The following is a 17,628-nucleotide window of genomic DNA, read 5'->3' as shown; positions in this document are numbered from 1 at the left end:
TTCTAGAATGTCTCCAAAAAGAGAGTTAGAAAAATGGTGAGATGAGGGTGGCCTTAAGGGAATAAGTTCTCATTCTCAGGAAATTGAATCAGTTTATTCAAAAGACTGTCTCAGTTGGCGGTTCCCCCAGAGTAAACAGAATTAAATATGTTGTTTCTCTCTTTTGTGGGGTTCCAGAAAATCTTTCCTGTACCTATTGAACATATCTTTGATAAATCTCGATCCTTAAGTCCTTATCAAGACAACTGTATACTCTCTTCTTAATGTTAATAGCACATTAATATTTTTTATCCTTAAAAGCCATGTCTCATCTTTCATTCTTACCCCTAAGTTTCAGAATTTTCATATAAAGAAATAAAAGCTCTGTATTGTTACATGATCCTAAATAATGTCAGTTCTTTCTCTGATCTACTCTGTCAAAATTTTGATTCCCATCAAAACTAGGTAGCTTTATTCGATTAATGAAAAATATATATATTTTTAAGCTTTGTAATTATTTTCTCCATCTGAAGTTCCTTCTACATAGGTCTTTTCAATGTCATTTCATGATTTATTAGTTAAAACTCAAAAGGCCTCATAGTTTTTCAAATGATACACATTACTAAAGAGGTGACAGATCTCTTATGTGTCTCCTAAGATATCTAGACCACAGTATTCATCTACCAGAATTAGAGCAGGTATCTTAGGAGGGTTATTCTGCCTTTCGTTACATGGTTATGCTGACCATGGTGTAATGGTAGACTGCTTTTATTATTTTGGTTATATACAAGATAATTTTGTTTGATTATATCTCTTAAAATTTTAAATAACTAGGTATTTATTTTAATGTTTAGTAGGAAAAAATAGCCATTGGAAAAAGGATGATGACAAAACTTTATAAAAACTTAGCATCTCTTCCTCCCCCGGCCTCCCATGTTCTTCCCTGGGCGACAGCTTCCTTACTTACCCTTTATCGCACAATCGTCAGTCCACTACCAACAGCTAGGTTTTCCTCTTTCTGGAACCTTCTTCATTAGTAGCCTTTCTCACTGCCTGGCTCCCAGCTTTCCCTGCCGCCCACACCTTTTGCATAAGTGGCACAATTGGCTGTAACTCAGCCTCTGAGCTCTGCTGTGCATCCTCACGGCCTCGGCCAGCTCAGCAAGCAGGAGGGGACTTTGCAGGTTCGTCCCTGCTTAGGAAGCAGCAGGAAATTCTAGATAAATTAATTTTTTCCCTGTCATGAATAATTAAAATGTTTCTTGGTTGAACAGTAGACCTGTTTCTACATGATGTTATGAAATTTAGAAATCATGAGAAGCACACTTATTTAAATCAAGTCTTTTATAAAAAGCTGCAACAGAGAGACAACAATTTTAAGAGCTATTTCAGCTTCCAGAAGTTGCTTCAACCTTTTATACATAAAACAAAGAACTTAGTTCAAGGTAGGAAAAGAAAGAAGAAAACCCAGGAAGCTTACTGTGAATCTATATACATCTGAAATGATTAACACTAAGTACATTTTGTGAATTACTAGTATCTTCTTGGTTAGCTATGTGTCGTGCTGTCCAAAAATCATAGAAAACATGTTTTATAAACTTAGAGGTTTATACTTCCAAATGGATAAAGACAGGCTCTGTACTTGAACAATTTAACAGTAAGAGTCTTATCTCTTTTAACATTGAATGTCAAGAGACACAGTTAGGAGAATGTTTAATTCATGATAAAAGTGAGGACATAGTTAAATGTAATCTTTCTTAAAATCTTTGCCGCAGCCTGATTAGTCAGTAGGTAAGTGCTTACTTCGGCACCCCGGATCTTTAATATTCTGTAACTCATATTAACCCACAGAAAGCAAAAGCACAGCAAAATTCCCAAATAAAGTATTTCTGAGTGATTTAGTATCTATCTATTTTAAGTGATCCCCTTTCTAAAGGCACACTCATTTATATTAATTCACATTTTCTATTTTAGATTTTTTTTTAATTTTTAATTTTATGATCACCATTGATGCTTTGGTACCTACTCTGAAATCATTAATAAGTTTATATTTTCTTTTGTATAAGTAGTCAAGCCATGGATAACTTTTGAATTATTTAGAATGTGTGAATAGCAGTTATATTAATGGAGCACATGGCCTCTTCAGAATCATGCGGAACATGAGAGAAAACCCATGTCATTAAAGTCATTACAAAATAACTGTAATTAGATAAATCATACTATATTGATGATAGTTAATTCATTCAACAAATATTCATTGCACCCTCATTCTGTGCCAGGCACTGCTTTAAGCACTAAGAACTCAGCAATGAATAAAACAAACAAGTTCCTGTTGGAACTTAGGTACAAAGTAAATAAGTAAATATATATATATAAAAAATATTAGTAATTGCTAAGGAGAAGAAAGAAAAGCATGAAGTATCGAGAGGGGCTTGCAATTTTATAAAAGTTGGCAAATGTGGGCCTCTCTTCCAGGAAAAGAGAACAGCAAGTGCAAAGGCCCTGAGGCAGAAGCATGCCTAGTGTGTTCATGAAACAGTGAGGAGGCCAGTATGACAGGAGTTGACTGAGCAAGGCGGAAAATAGTAAGAAATGACATCAGAGAGGCAATAAAAGCCAAATGACGTCAGGCCTTTGTGGTCACTGGGAAGCTTTAGCTTTTCTCCGAGTGACATGGGAAATCCTTGGACAGTTTCAAGCAGAGGCATGATGAGATCTGGTTTCTATTTGATTAGGGTCACTCTGGTTGCCTGGTGGTATGAGACTTTGGGAAGGGGAGAGGTGGCAAGGGCAGAAGCAAGGAGAACAGTTAGATGGTTTTGCAGGAATCCAGGAAGGAGATGATGGTGGCTTGGTTAAACACACAGATGAGAAGAATAGAAAGGAGAGCTTATGGAAATTACAGGCAGATTGAATGAGTTCTGTGAGAGAGAAGAATCATAGGCTATTCATGTGTCATATGCTATTTATTTTAAAGAGTTGAAAGAAAGAAGTTGCCATTTAAATGGATGCAAAGAAGAGCGGATCCCCTTGTAGACATGTTAAGTTTGAGGTGTCCCATTGGTGGAGATGTTGAGTAGGATAGAAGAGTCTAGGAGACAGGGAGAGATCTGGGCTGGAAATATACATATGGATGAGATCACCAAAGGAATGACTAGAAATGAAAAAGAGATCCAAGAATTGAGGGGTGGAACACACCTGTGTTATGAAGTTGGAGGACAGAGGAATCCACAGAAAGGAGCTAGAGGGAAACTTAGAGGATGTGGTACCTCCAGGAAGGTGTTTTAGGAGGGATGGAGTTATTGATTGTGTTACATGCTGCTGAGGGGTGAGTAAGATCAAGACTGGGAAGTTGGCCGTTGAATTTAGCCATGTAGAGGGTTTTGGTGAGCTGGGTAAGAGAAGTTTCCTTGGAGGGGTGGAAGCGAAAGTGTGGTTGAAGTGCTCAAGAAAGAATGATGGTAGAAAATTTGGAGAAAACAAATTTAGTTTTCGAAGGACATTCACTATAAAAGAAAAGAAAGAAATAGGATGACAACTGGAATAAGTTGGGTCAAGGAAGAACCCTTTCTATATAAAATGAGAGAAATAACTTGCTAATAGAAATCATTTATTTGAGAGGCAAAATTGATGTCGTAGAAGAGCAAAGAAAGAATTTTAGGAGCAGTGTCCTTGAAGCAGTAAGAAAAGAATGACCACAAGTTTCTCTCATCATGTGGCCCCACCTGCCAGCATTGTGCCCACAGACATGGCCTCTCCCTTCTGGCACGAGGGCTGTCCTTACCATGCTTCTCGCTAAGGCCAGTCCTTCATCCTCACAGTCCTACTCAAGGACATTGCCCCCAAAGAGAAAAAATAAGCTTTAAAAATAGAAATGCACAAAATAATGCAATCTGTCAAAGCAATTTGTTTCTGTTTTCACTGGTCTCTGAGAAGGACTGAAAAATTTTAACTGCAGTAAACACATACACAGCACTCAAGGTTGTGTATCTTGGACATTTTTCTTTGCAATGGTGACAAAATGGTATTAAAATTTTTCACTCTTGCATTTATTAATCACTTACTATTATTCTCCCCATTTTATAGATGAGACAGTTGAGGCAAAGCAGTGACTTACCCCAGGTGACAAGGCCAGAAATAAAGCCAGGATGAAAGTCTGAGCATACTTATTCTTTACCCTTGTATCTTATTGATTCCTGGTGTCTAAAGATGAATTTCAGAGTTGAAGAGGGTAGCAGACAGGCAGAGAAGACAGGTAGAGTTAGGAAAAGGAGAAGGAAAAGGAACCAGGAAAATTGGGGTGCATGATGAAGTTGGGTGCTGTCTAGACTGTAGTGCTTGTGCACTTGAGCTGCCAGTAGCCATGGATTTGAATCCTTGGTACAAGCCAAATGGTCATAAGTAGTTTATTAAACTTCTGGATCTTGGTTACTACATTTTTAATAATGAGGATATTTTTACTGAACATGAACTGTGTGAGAATTAAGTTAGGTGAATACAATGTACAGTATCTCTTTGTTTTTTATTTTACCTTACCTTTTTATTTTTCCTTTGTGTTACCTTCTCTTTATAGTAAGTAATATTGATTTTTGAGTTATTACTGTGATATGAAATTTCTTTGTAAAATAACTATTTTAAAAAGTAAGTTAAGGAAATATAGGAAATTAAAATATTGTAGATGATGTACAAACTTGGCAAAAATTAAGAAGGTTGCTCAAGCATGCTTGCAGTCTTACTCGGCTAGTAGTTGTGGTGGACAGACCCTAAAGTTTGTGATGCCTGGCTTCTAGTTTTCGCACCTTGGTATAATTCTCTTCCCCTAAGTGCAGGTGAGACCTGCGACTTGCTTTTAACCAATAGAATATGGCACATGTAGTGAGATGTCACTTATCTGATTATGTTATGCTACATTAGACCCTATCTCAGCCAACTGGCATTAAAGAGACTCTCCTTTGCTGGCTTTGAGAAAGTAAGTGGCCATGCCGTGAGACAGTCTGTGAAGGGGACCATATGCAAAGAAAGCAAGGTGGCCTCTAGGAGTTGACAGGTGTCCCTAGCTGACAGCCAGCAAGAAAATGGGTCCTCACTCCTACAACCACAAGGAAATGCATTCTGCCAACAATGAGGGAGGGATCTTGGAAACAGGTCTTTCCTCAGTCGAGCCTCTGATGAGACTGCAGCTCTGACCAACAACTGTGTTACAGCCTGGTGACACCCTGAGCAGAGGACCCAGCTAAGCTGTGCCTGGATTCTTGACCTACAGAAACTGTGAGATTATTAATGTGTGTTGTTTTAAGCCTCTAAGTTTGTGGTAATCTGTTATGCAGCAGTAGGTAACTAATACAGTAGTTAGAGTCTGGGGTCAGACATTCTGAGTGCTCATTTGTTTCCACTGTTAAAAGCTGTCTGCAACATGAGGCTACTAATGAGATCTATTTCATGGCTTCTTATGATAATTAAATGAGATAATTCATATTCAATGCTTATCTCTGAACCTATCATATTATAAACATTTAATAAATCTTTTTTATTATCATTATAGTTATCATATTACCTAAATACAGTGTATTAACACTTTTAGTTTACAAATTCCTGGATATGTAACCATTAGGAATAGCAAACATCAACTGATCATATATCGCTGATGTCTATTCATGAATGAGATTAATGGTTATGATCTTGAAAAAACTCAGAACACATTAGGTAACAAGTTTAGCATTGTCAAGTTTCAGAGATTTATCTGCTTTCGAAGGATTTGGTTTGGATTCATCAGGAAAGAAATTACAAATGAACCGTGAGCTAAAACATCATACTGGATTGCCTGTCCTCATCTTGCTTTACTCATATTCCAGGAAGAACTTCACAAAGACGTCTCATTTGAAGTGCTTATCGCACCCAGGTTGTTTCCTGTCTTCACAGGCTTCCTGCCCATGCTTTTCTACCTATTTTCATTTCCGTTTATGTTCTGCAACCATATCCAACTTGTTACTATAGGTGCTCTTTCAGGATCCAGAGCTCTGAGAATCTGAGGAGGAGAGAACCAGGGATTCTTCCTTTCCATCACCAGTAAAACCATGATAATGAGTGCCTAAAATAAATGAGTGTCAGGACACACTGAACTATACAGATTCCTGTCGTTTAGTGCTTTCTGGACTCAAAAGAGAGACTTAGACCTTACTCCACTTACTAATCTCCACTTTCTTATATGTCACCTATATGTCTTACCAAGGGTCTCAGGTTGTGGTGAAGAGAAAGAAGAATTAAGGACAATCATAAGCAAAGAGTGAAGAAGACAGATTTTCATATGAACGTAAGAGTTCTGATGATTCCTTGAGGGTCTGTCCTAGTCTGTTCTCACTGCTATAACAAAATACCACAGACTGGGTGGTTCATAAACAACAGAAATTTATTTCTCATAGTTCTGGAGATTGGGAAGTCTAAGATCAAGTGCCTGCTGAGGACCCACTTCCTGTTTTATAGCTAGCGCCTTTTCTGTGTCTTCACATGGTCGAAGGGGTGAGCTAGGTCTCTGAGGGCTCTTTTATTAGGGCACTAATTCCATCCATGAGGGCTCCTCTCTCATGACCTAATCACCTCCTAATATCATTAAATTGAGAGGGGTTAGGATTTCAACATGTGAATTTGAGGGGACACAAACATTCAGATTGTAGCAGTGTCTTTCAGGAGTCACTATTGTTGACGCATGCTTGCAGTGACCTTTTTTTTAAAAAATAATGTCTTAGGGTGGACTTTTCTAAGCAGAAGCAGAGCCTGAGGCAAGGATTCTTGGTAAAGTTGTTGATCGGTACAGTGCTCTCAGGAGAAAGGGGAGTGAGAGAAGTAGAGAAGGGCAGAGGAGAAAAGCTAAGCTAAGGATATGTTTTCTGATCCAACAGGGAAGCTCTGGAACAGAGAGTGTACCACAGAGCTGGGTCACCTTTAAAGCAGGGCCCCATGTCAGTCAATAATCGTTGGCTGAGGTCTGTGGAGATGATGGGAGGTGGGCTCTGCTCCTGTTTGGCAGAGGGTGATTCTCCAGCTCTCATGGCAGCTCGACTTCTGGGCTTGGCACCATCGGCATTCACTACCACTGATACTGAGTTCATAGTAGAGATGCTACAAATTTTTTGGTTTCAGAGGGCCCACTTAGAGATCCCAGCAATCAGAGAATTCAGAGTCCTTGATGAAAATGAAGAGAGAGCAATCACACACAGGCATTTGTTCTGCTTTAATTTGCCCAGTTTTTCCTCTGAGTTTAGGATACTACATTTTAAAGGCAAAGATTCCATGTGGCCGGTATAATCACTTTGAAGACAGAGACTGTGTCATATTGGTTTTTACACTGTGATCTTAACCCAGTGCTTAGTTAATGGGATTTTGACTTTGCTACAAGAGACCATGAATGGTCGATTTCCATGGCTGTGCCTGATAACACCAATCAGTTTCTCAGCCTCAGGACTACTGATCTTTGGGGCTGGGTGAGTCTTGCTGTGGGGGTGCTACCCTGTGTGCTCTAGGATGTTCAGTAGCGACTCTGGCCTATACCTACTAGATGCCGGTAGCACTCTCCCCAAGTCATGACCACCCAAAATGTCTCCAGGTACTGTCATATGTCCGTATGTGTGTGTACACAAGTGTACACACGCAAGTGACAGAGCATCCCTGGTTGAGAGCCACTGAGTTAGACTCATAACCTTTGACTCAACATTATGTAGTTTGTCGCATTGTCCATGAGGCAGCTAGAGAAATTAAAGGCAGCTATCCCATTTTTTTTTGTTTGCATGGGCCAGCTGATTGAAGCACTCTTAACATCAGACTCTTGAACCAGAAAAGGGGCTTATGTATTTGAGGGGAAGGATAGGGTAAGTTAAGATTGGACAACTTAACTCTGGCCTTTCTAACCAGACAACTGGAATTTAGATCCATTTACTATTTTATCACTTAAATAACTAAGTAAGGCTTTTAACCTCTCTGTGCCTCAGTTTCTTCATTTATTAAATAGCAGATAATCTTAACTAATGGGGCTATTATGAGGATGAAATGAGTTAATACATTCTAATGGGCTTAGAAGAGCCTGGCATGTATTCAGTGCTCAATAAATGCTTGCTATTGGTATTGATAAACAAGGGAGTGGCTTCAACCACTGGTGCTCCTGAGTCCTCATCTCAGGTATTCAACTTCATCACCTCTTGGACTGAGGGTCCCTGGCCCATGTCTAGGGAAAGCTGAAGAGATCTGGTGGGTAGGACTCAGTACTTTCTGGTGTCACCTACCACTGCCTTATACCAGTCCATCAGAATCAGGGTGTTGTTCTCACTGGTCCCCCTTCTCAAGGCAGCTTCATCAAACTGGGTGGTGGGGTGGGTGGCACTTTCTCCTTTCACTTTTCTCTCCTCCTTCCTCCCTCCCCCCGCCATCTTTCTCACCCCCACCTTCCTCTCCCCTACCCCCAGGTACTCTTTACTTTTGCTCTAATTTTTGAAGTTCTAATTATTATTGCCTCAACTACTTTTGCTTGTTTAGGGAGACAGTTTAATCAAAACATTTCTGGTGCCAGGTAAAGAGGGCCAATGCAAAGTTATCCTGAACTGATTTACTCAAAGGATTATTCTAAGTCAATACATATTTCATATGACTCACACACATTTCTTCACTCAAGAGAGCACAACATTAAGGGGAAAAAAAAAATAACCATTATACAAGGTACAACCGAAGAACTTAAGTGCTATTATGAACTAGAGTTACTGTCTCACAAGCCAAAACTTAATCTGAAAGTTCTCCTCAGTAGTCGAACTTGTCTGACATAAAACACATTTTGCATTGTCATCATTTATTATGTACCAAATACAGGCATTGCATTCTTCAGCTATGAAGGGAACTGAAGTCCTTCCTCTATGGTGTTATTTTTGTTCCTGTTATTTTTACTGCATGTTATGTTAAATTGCTAAAAAAATTGCTCAAAGTACACAGTAGGAGTATGACACTAATTACTCATTAGAGAGAGAGAGAGATTTAAAGCTTTGAAATCGTACACACAACTGTAAATCCACGGTCTCCTGCTTATAATCCTCACAGATGGAAAACTGGACAAAGATGAATGATAAGCTGAATTTTATTTGCAAAAGTCATGAGTCAGCACTGTCCCTTGAGGCAGGGCCCAAAGGTTTAACTCACTTTCTGTTGTGTCTCTGGCATATTTTAAAAGTAGTCGATGGTACCTGATGATTCCATTTCTAGATGGAGTCATTTTTCATTCATTCATCAAATGTCTCATGAGTGTCTACTATTATTGAGGGAAGAGTGGCATTAAATAAACAAATATGCCAGATGTGATGAGTGCTGTGCAGAAAATATGCAGGAATATTGGGAGGGAGTCACTATTTCATTCCAGGAGTTCAGGAAAGTCTCTAAAACAATGGGTGAACTAAGCACAGAGAGACATTGGAATTTGCATTCCTAAGCCCAATTCTCTAAGGCAGTTTAGAGTGCTCTCACTGTTGGAACTGTGTTTGTCTTGCATTTTCGCATGTATGGGCTAGGATGAAGGTAGGAAGAATAAATGGAACAACTGAGTAGAGTGTGAGGGTGGGTGTGCTACAGGAAGAGGGAAACAGACTGGATTTGGCTGGGGGAGGGGGCGGGGACGACTGTGGTATTTGCATCTAAGTGACCTCTCCCGGGGCACAGAGCAGGGACAAATCAAGTGTGTGGGCAATGTTGGACCTTTGGGGAGACCTGACCTGGTTGCAAACCCCCTCCCTAACTTGTCCTTTGCCATTTATCAGTTTAACTTACAGCTCTTTGGGTCCTGGTTTTTTTGTGGTCTTCTGCACTTTTGTGTACATAAACATCAGTTTCTTCTTTGAAAGTCTTACCTGGTGTTTGTAACTGCTTGGCCCCTCTGGCAGTTAGGGTTGCGCAGCAAGACAGGCTATTCTGTGTCTTCCAAGAATGAAGTAGTTAGAGACTTAACACCACTACTGCAAAGCCTGGGGAGTGAAGGACAGGAAGCCACCTCTGACTACTTCCTGAAGCACCATAGCAGTGAGTCCTGGAAGCTGGCCTGGAAGAGCCACTAAGGAACCGAAAGCATTGCTGAATGTGGCACAGATAGATGATTCTTAAAAACTTACCTGAAGGTGTCTCTAACTTACACAGATAACTTACCCAGCTATCGCTAACTGCCTACCTGCAAAGAGAAATAGCCTCTTCTTTTCCATCTTCCAGATTTCACCTGAGCACCCCTCATCTTCCTATAGGAAAGGGGATTCTGGGAAATGTAGTCCCAGCTTCTCCTTGGCGATACCAGAGGAGACTTTAGAAGGAGGAAACAGAGATTCCAAGCTGACAACAAAAAGCGTAGGGCAGCCACCAGCCCTCCTCCTAACAGATTTGACTGGCCACCTGTCCCTCCACTTAAGCTGTGCCAGCCCCCTCTCTGTCATACCCAAAAGGTCTTAAGTTTGTTGTGGACCCTACCACAGCTCCTCGAGGTGATAGCGGAGTAGTTTTTTCTGGTGTTTCACATAGGCATGGTGGGCAAATTGCCCACAGTCACAGTACCTGTGTCACACCCACACCTTCGTTCTGATGCTAACCCTAGGCAGTTCTCTCAGTTCAAAGCAGAGCTAAGTTCATTGAGGCAAACCTTTATTTTGAGAGTCAGACAGCAGCAGTCAAGCCTGCATGAGGAAACACTCATGTGTTTGTGATGCAAGGAAAAGGGAAAAAACAAAAAGAAAGACAAGTGGAAAACAGCTTCCCCACAACTGCCCACAAAAAGAATAAAAGAAGATTCTCACCACCACTTCCGGCTTCCTTGGTGTTAGATCACCAATCATCATGCAAATATATATTGAGTATCTGTTATATTCCAGGCACTGTGCCACACAGTGGAGAAGCAAAATTGAAAAAAGTATTCTAGTTGTCTACCGTTGCATAATGACTCTGAAACTTGTGGCTTAAAACAATAGTCATTTATTTTACTTTCAAGTCTGCAGTGGGCTAAGGCTCAGCAGAAACAGCTTTTCTCTGCTCCGTGGGGCATCAGCTAGAGCAGCGCTTCTAGGGGTCACGTGGACCCCCTTTCATGATGGCTTTCTCACAGGGTTGGACAGTTAATGTTGGCTGTCAGCCAAGAGCTCAGCCAGTACCGAAGGCTGTGATCCTTGGGTCCTTTCCATGCGGCTCTCTCCATAGGCTTCTCTAAGGCTTCTTTGCCTCAGGCTTCCTCATGACATGGAGGCTGGGTTCCAACAAAGCTAGACAGAAATGCATGTTATGACCTAGACTCAGAAGTGTTTCTTCTGCCGTAGCCCATTAGCAGAGACAGGATCAAAGGGAAGGGACGTAGATTCCACCGATGGAATCTGATGGAGTGTGACAAGGTTCTAGAAGACATGTGGCAAGGCCATCTTTGGATTATACAACCTGCTTCGATGTGCTCAGAGTTTTCGAGGAACTCGTTGACTAGCAATGAAGACAGACATGAACAGGTGATTAGAATACAGTTGGAAGAGTTTCTGTAAAAGCACTAAGGGAACTTCAGTCTCTTCAGAGGTTTCAGGAAGGTTAGAGGAAGTGACCTGGGTCTTGAAGGATGAGTAGGTATTCACTAAGCAGGAAAGCAGAAGCGCATGGCATTCTAGACCAGAAACAGTATGAGCAAAGGGACAGTAACTTCTGATGGTGGCATCCTGGCTCCTCTGTGCATCTCTGCTTCTCCAGTTGGAGTGGGAATCCCATAACCTCCTAGGTTTCCCCACAGAGCCTAGCACAGTGCCTGGCTCATCATTTCATCTTGATTTTCACATTATTTATGTTTATTTAGCGATTTCCCATGTATGTAATTTGTCAGATATAATCGTTCTCCTAGACTTTAATAACTGGGCTGATCCTAGTCAGATATACATTTTTTAGTCATTTCTTTTCAAAGCAATGTAATATCATTTAGCTTCTTTACAATCAAATCCATCCCATTGTACTTCTATTTAAATGGAGTCATCTTATTGCTGGCTTTATTCAGGCTATGGGTTTTATTAAACCAACTGTAATACCTGCAGAGTACCTGCTATTACCTGCAAACTTAACAAAGATCATGGTGGTCTTCCGAGAAGATGGTTTATTGCTCATTAGAGTTCTTTTACCTCCATTCTGACTTTTTCTACATATCTTGAAATTAAAAAAGGCTTTATAGAAAGCTGGGAATAGGGCAGGCAGAAGAATGAAACTGTACTGCACACAATTTTCCCTGACCTTAGCAGTCCAGTGGGCGGGAAAGAAAATGACATGTGGTGAGACCTCATGTCCATTAGTGTTTCAGAAATGCAGTAGGTCTCCTCTTGGGGCCTCTTTTCCTCCACAGTCTGTAGGTTCCTTGATTTAGCCAGGATATTATTTTGGATTGCACAGCAGTAAATCACTTTGGCATTCATCTGAGGCTGCCTTGATTCAGTTTTTCAGACTCTAATAAGTACCCCTGGGTCTTCTGAAATCTAGTCCCTCATTCGGTGACTCATGGATACTTGATGTTTGAGGTGTCCAGTGTTCCTTCTGATTGCTGGAGGGGATTGCCCACCCTGCCATTCTCTGTACAAACTCCAGTAGAATGCAAAACTACTAGTCTTGATTTTTTTTTGTCATGCAGTTTTATTTGGTTGGCAAAGCAAAGATAAGCAATCAGCGATTAAGTACTGAATTTTAGTTTGTGATTTTCTTTTTTTTTCTATTTATATTTAACAAATATAATATCCCTTTAATATGAAGTTTCTTTAGGGAAGGAGAGTTCTAAGTAAACCCTTAAATACTCGGAGCTAACACTTGGAACCAAAACTTTCTTTGAATGGATTTAAATATTTCAACGTGTCACTGAGAAGTGCATTGACTATGATAATAAGCCTGCTGTGTCCCCACCATAACGATGAACTCACTTCATTTCTCTCTCCTGCCTTCTCTTCCTTCCTTTCTTTGCCTCCTTTTTTAATTCATTCATTCATTTTTTTTTTTTTTTAATTTTTATGAGAGTTTGAGTTTATCTGAGGCAAACCGATGACATGCTGGACAGCAAGCTCTCAAATGCTCCCTAAAAATGTTAATCATTTAATAAAGATATAGTGCCTGGCACAATTCTAGGCACTTGGAATACATAGGTGAACAAAACAAAGAGCCCTTATCCTGGGACACGTCCTAATGAAGGATGCAGTGAACAATAAACATGATAAATAAGTAAATAGCATAGTATGTTAGAAGGCAATAAGCGATATGGCAAAGGAAAAAAGTAGAATAGTGTGTGAGAATACTAGGGGCCAAGGGATAGTAATTTTAAACAGGGTGTTGGGGAAGGGGCTCACCGAAGGTGACATCTGATCTAAGCATGAATAAGTGAGGGAGTTCGCAAACTGTTATTTCATACTGTCTTCTCACCACTCAACCCTCTCCTCTCCTTTATCTGTACCACCCCGTCCCCATACGCACACAGACTTTGCTGATAACTTTGCTTACACTCTGATCGAGAATAGAAGCAGTAGGACAGGGTCTTCTGTGACTGTCCCCATCCTCTGTCTTCCCTTTGTTACTGTGCGTGGAGCGTCTGCCTTCCTATTTTGGGCTGAGTTCTCACTCCCCCAATTTCACCTTCTCAAGGACTTTGCTCCTTGTTCATTGTCTCGTCTCCTGCACCATCAGTCTTTCCTCTCAGTCATGGCAAACATGTTTCTGTAACTCGTATCTTAAAAAGAAAAATGCCTTGACCCCTGTATTCTCCACCAACGACCACCCTATTTTTCTTCTCCACTTCTCAGAAAAACATTGAAAGATTCGTCTGCCATCAGTGCCTCCATTTCCTTGCCTACCAGTCTCTTGGTCCGGGTTTTCTCCCTCACCATTCCACAGAAACCGCTCTCAGCAGTCACACTATCCCTGTTATCCTTTTGGCCTCGTCAAGATCATTCATCCACAGGGTGGCTTTTTCCTTCCTTGCAAAACTTTCTTTTCTTGCCTCAGGAGGACATGTTATGCTTTCCCGGATTTCTCCCTTCTTCATTGGCCCTTTCTTAATCTGCTTGGCTTGCCTTCTTCTTCTGTTTGATCTCCAAATGTTAGAGCATCCTGCAACTTGGTGCTGGGTCTTCTTTCCTTCTATCTCTCTCTTACCCTGTGATCTCATGAAGTTCCACATAGATCTTTATATGAATTGTACATGTTGCTCAAGACTTTGTCATCTCAGAGGCTTAAGGCAATAGGTTTTAGTTCTTGATCTCAGAATAGCAGAGGGAGAGAGAAGGGAACTTCTCTTGTAGTTACCAGAGACCCAGCATTACAGAAACTTCCACCTGACACCTGCCTCTGTGGTGGAGAAAGGTGAATTCACACCAGTCTCCAAGGCTTCTGATCATAGCTCAAAGGCCAGAACGCATCATATGGCTCCAGCCTACTATAGTGGATCAGGAAGCTCAAACTTCATTGTGCCCTGAAGGAAAGGAGAGCCAGATGCCAGGGACACATTCATGACACCTACAAAACATGGTTTCAAATACATTATCTAATATAATATATTAACATATATAGTAGGTAATAATATATACTAATATGTATTTATGTATAATTTAGTACTATATATTATCTAATATGTAATTATAGTTACATATATGCGTACATATATATATATATGGCTTAGCCCTTTAAAAGTAAGCAATGGAGTTATATCATCATTATACTAATGAGGAGTTGACATGACAAGGTATAATCTATCAGCTACATTTCTCTGTTATCAAAAATCATGAGCCCTGTTCCTTGACAGCTTTTTTATAACCTTTAGGTAAATATAACTTTGTAAGCTGTATTGCTACATAACACTGTTACCGTATTCTCTAATTCTGATCAGCTTTCTACTAAGAGACAAATAGAATAGACCTGGGAGGGATGTCATATCCTTTCCAAGAGCATAAGAAAGTATTTCCAAAGTTAAATTACTTCTTTCCTGGCAGTGAACCCCTGCTCATCTATCCTTTCTGGGTCAATAGTGTTTATTTCATGCTTACAAAGGACATAATGATGTGTGGGTTGTTGCTTGAGTCATAACTGTATATAGTTATCAGTGGGTTAATCATTTGTGATAATATAAAGCATAACTGTGATGATATAGTTGTTCCCAAGTTCAGCTTATCTAATATACCACCTTGAAGGAATAAGATGTTAAGATGATCTGTAACAAGTAGAAGAGCATTTGGAGTTGTGTGGATCAGAATTGACGTTGCTTACTTCTGAGGGGAGACTTGTTACCGCATGGAGGGGGCATCCACAAAATGGGCATTTTTCTCTTCTGGGATCCCAGAGGACACTAGACCAACTTTTGTTTATAGTCATCACATTATTTGTAGTTCTTATAATAGTTGCTCTGTTGAACTGTAAGTTTCCTGAGATCCAGGACCATGCCTTAGTCTTATCCATATCCCTAGAGTCCAACATAGTTCCTAGGATGTTCCTGAGATTATCTTCAGGCCTTTGTGGAATGACTTTATGAGTGGTTCTGTTGTGAGGAAGATAAGATATTTGCTCTACACAATGAATCTGTGATCCCAAGTAGGTAATGGAGGAAGGATATTCCACATCAGTGTGAATTAATTAGCACTAATCAGATATAATTTCTCTTACTCATGACCTTGTAACTACTTCTGTCCAACGGTCTAGGTGCAGAAGTGGCATGTGTCCTGGTGAATCCCCCTGAGCTCTGCCTTCCTTCTGTCACAGTGACCCATCAGCATGAATCACCAAGTCACTACAGTGAGCTGACCTTCAGTAGACATGTAGCATAAATTAGAAATAAACCTTTATTCTAGCATCAGCCAATATAAATAAAGAAATTTTAAATTTTCCCATAGCCACGTATAAACAGTTAAAAAAATTAAATTAATTTTAATATGTTTTACTTCATCCAATAGATCTAAATTATTATTTAAACATATAATCAGTATAGAAATTAAGGAGGTATTTTACATTTTTTTAGACATTCTTAGACTTCATAATCTAGTGTATATTTTCCACAGACAGCACATCTCAATGTGGACTAGCTATATTTCAAGTACTTAATAGCCACGTGTTGACAGTACAGCTCTAGTTAAGTCACCGATATTTGTAGATATTTGTTGCAGCAGCCTAACTTAGTTCATCCTGAATGATACACCAAACATTGATTTTCTTCAGCTCTCCTGATGCAGTAATTTTTCTAGGCTTGATGTAGGGATCAAAAGTGTTGTTGCAGAGTAACCGAGTTGTTTCAGTGTTTGCTTAATGAAATACTTGAAGATTTGTGCTTAGCAACTTACCACTAGTCCTCTCTTGACTGTGGCCTAGAAGAATGTTTATTCGAGCTTCCCATGAATTTACACCATGTTGAAATCTTCGTAGTGGCAAAAATATGAACTTTTTTCTGTCTAATAGTGTTTTAACAAGATAATCAATAATATGAGAAAGTTTGCTCTCATATTGATAGTCTAGATCTCAAGAAGCTCATAAATTAATTCAGGAAACATTCATTCTCAGTGACTAAGTGCTTAGTAATATACTGGGTGCTGGGAATACAACTGTGGAGAAGATGTATGGTCTTCCAGAGACATTAGTGAAATATATAGTTACAGAATCAATTGAAATATGACCTATATTAGTTTTATATTGCTGCATAAAAGATTACCTTAAACGTAGAGGTTTAAAACAACATATGTTTGTGATCTCATAGTTGCTGTGGGTCAAGAGTCTGGGTTCAGCTCAACTGTGCATTCCAATCAGGATCTCATGAGGCTGCCATCAGCTGTCAGCCAGGCTGCATCCTATTCTGGAGTTCAAGGTCTTTTCACATGGTTATTGGCAGAATTTAGTTCTTTGCGGTTGTTGGACTAAGGTCCCCGATTTCTTGCTGGCTGCCAAATGGGGACTGCTCTCAGCTCCTAGAGGCCACTCATGATTTCCTGCCCTCGTAGGCGCTTTCACAACACGGTAGCCCACTTCTTCCAAACCAGCAGGAGACTCAGTTTGACCTGCAGATTCTCTTTTAAGGATTCACCTGACTAGTTCAAGCCGATCGAAGATAATCTTCCTTTTGGTTAACTCATAGTCAACAGATAAGTATCCCAGTCACAGGAATGATATCCCCTCATAGTCACAGATTCTGCCCACACTCAAGAAAAGGTGGTTATTCAGGACGTGTACACTGGCTAGGTGGGAATCTTGAGAGCCCTCTAGAATTCTGCTCAGCATCAAACTTGAGACCTGATGGAGCAGAATGTTCCAGGCAGAGGAAACAGTATATGAGAAAATCCTGAGGTTCTCAGGATTTGGCAGCTTGGAAAAAAGAAAGAAGCCCCTTGTGACTGAAACCCAGTGGTACAAGGTAAGAGAGTGGCCAGATCGTGCGTTGGCCACTTGAGTGATTTTCAAGAGAGCCGTGAAAAACCATAGATCACATGCATTTTTAAAGATGTCTCTGATGTCAGAATACACAAGGCAAGAATGGAATTGGAGGGAGCGCAGCTACAGGGCTGTTGCAGTCTTCAAGGAGATACAGGATAGTGGCTTAAAGGAGGGTGGATGGCAGTGCGGATGGAGAGAAGTGGGTGGTTTTGAGAGTGATATAAGAGGTAGAATTAATAAAACATG

The 17,628-nt window shown here is 40.2% G+C and overlaps 1 protein-coding gene across 14 annotated transcripts in view; it reads left to right on the top strand.

Annotated features, from left to right (window-relative positions):
- The window catches only part of ANO4 (anoctamin 4), a 332,447-nt gene that overhangs the window by 183,245 nt on the left and 131,574 nt on the right, over nt 1-17,628 (top strand). The gene's annotated exons all lie outside the window — the stretch shown is intronic.

The sequence above is a fragment of the Pteropus alecto genome, unplaced genomic scaffold (assembly GCF_000325575.1).
Source record: "Pteropus alecto unplaced genomic scaffold, ASM32557v1 scaffold94, whole genome shotgun sequence".
NCBI classification, from domain to species: Eukaryota; Metazoa; Chordata; class Mammalia; order Chiroptera; family Pteropodidae; genus Pteropus; species Pteropus alecto.
This window is presented reverse-complemented; position numbering and strand designations above follow the sequence as displayed.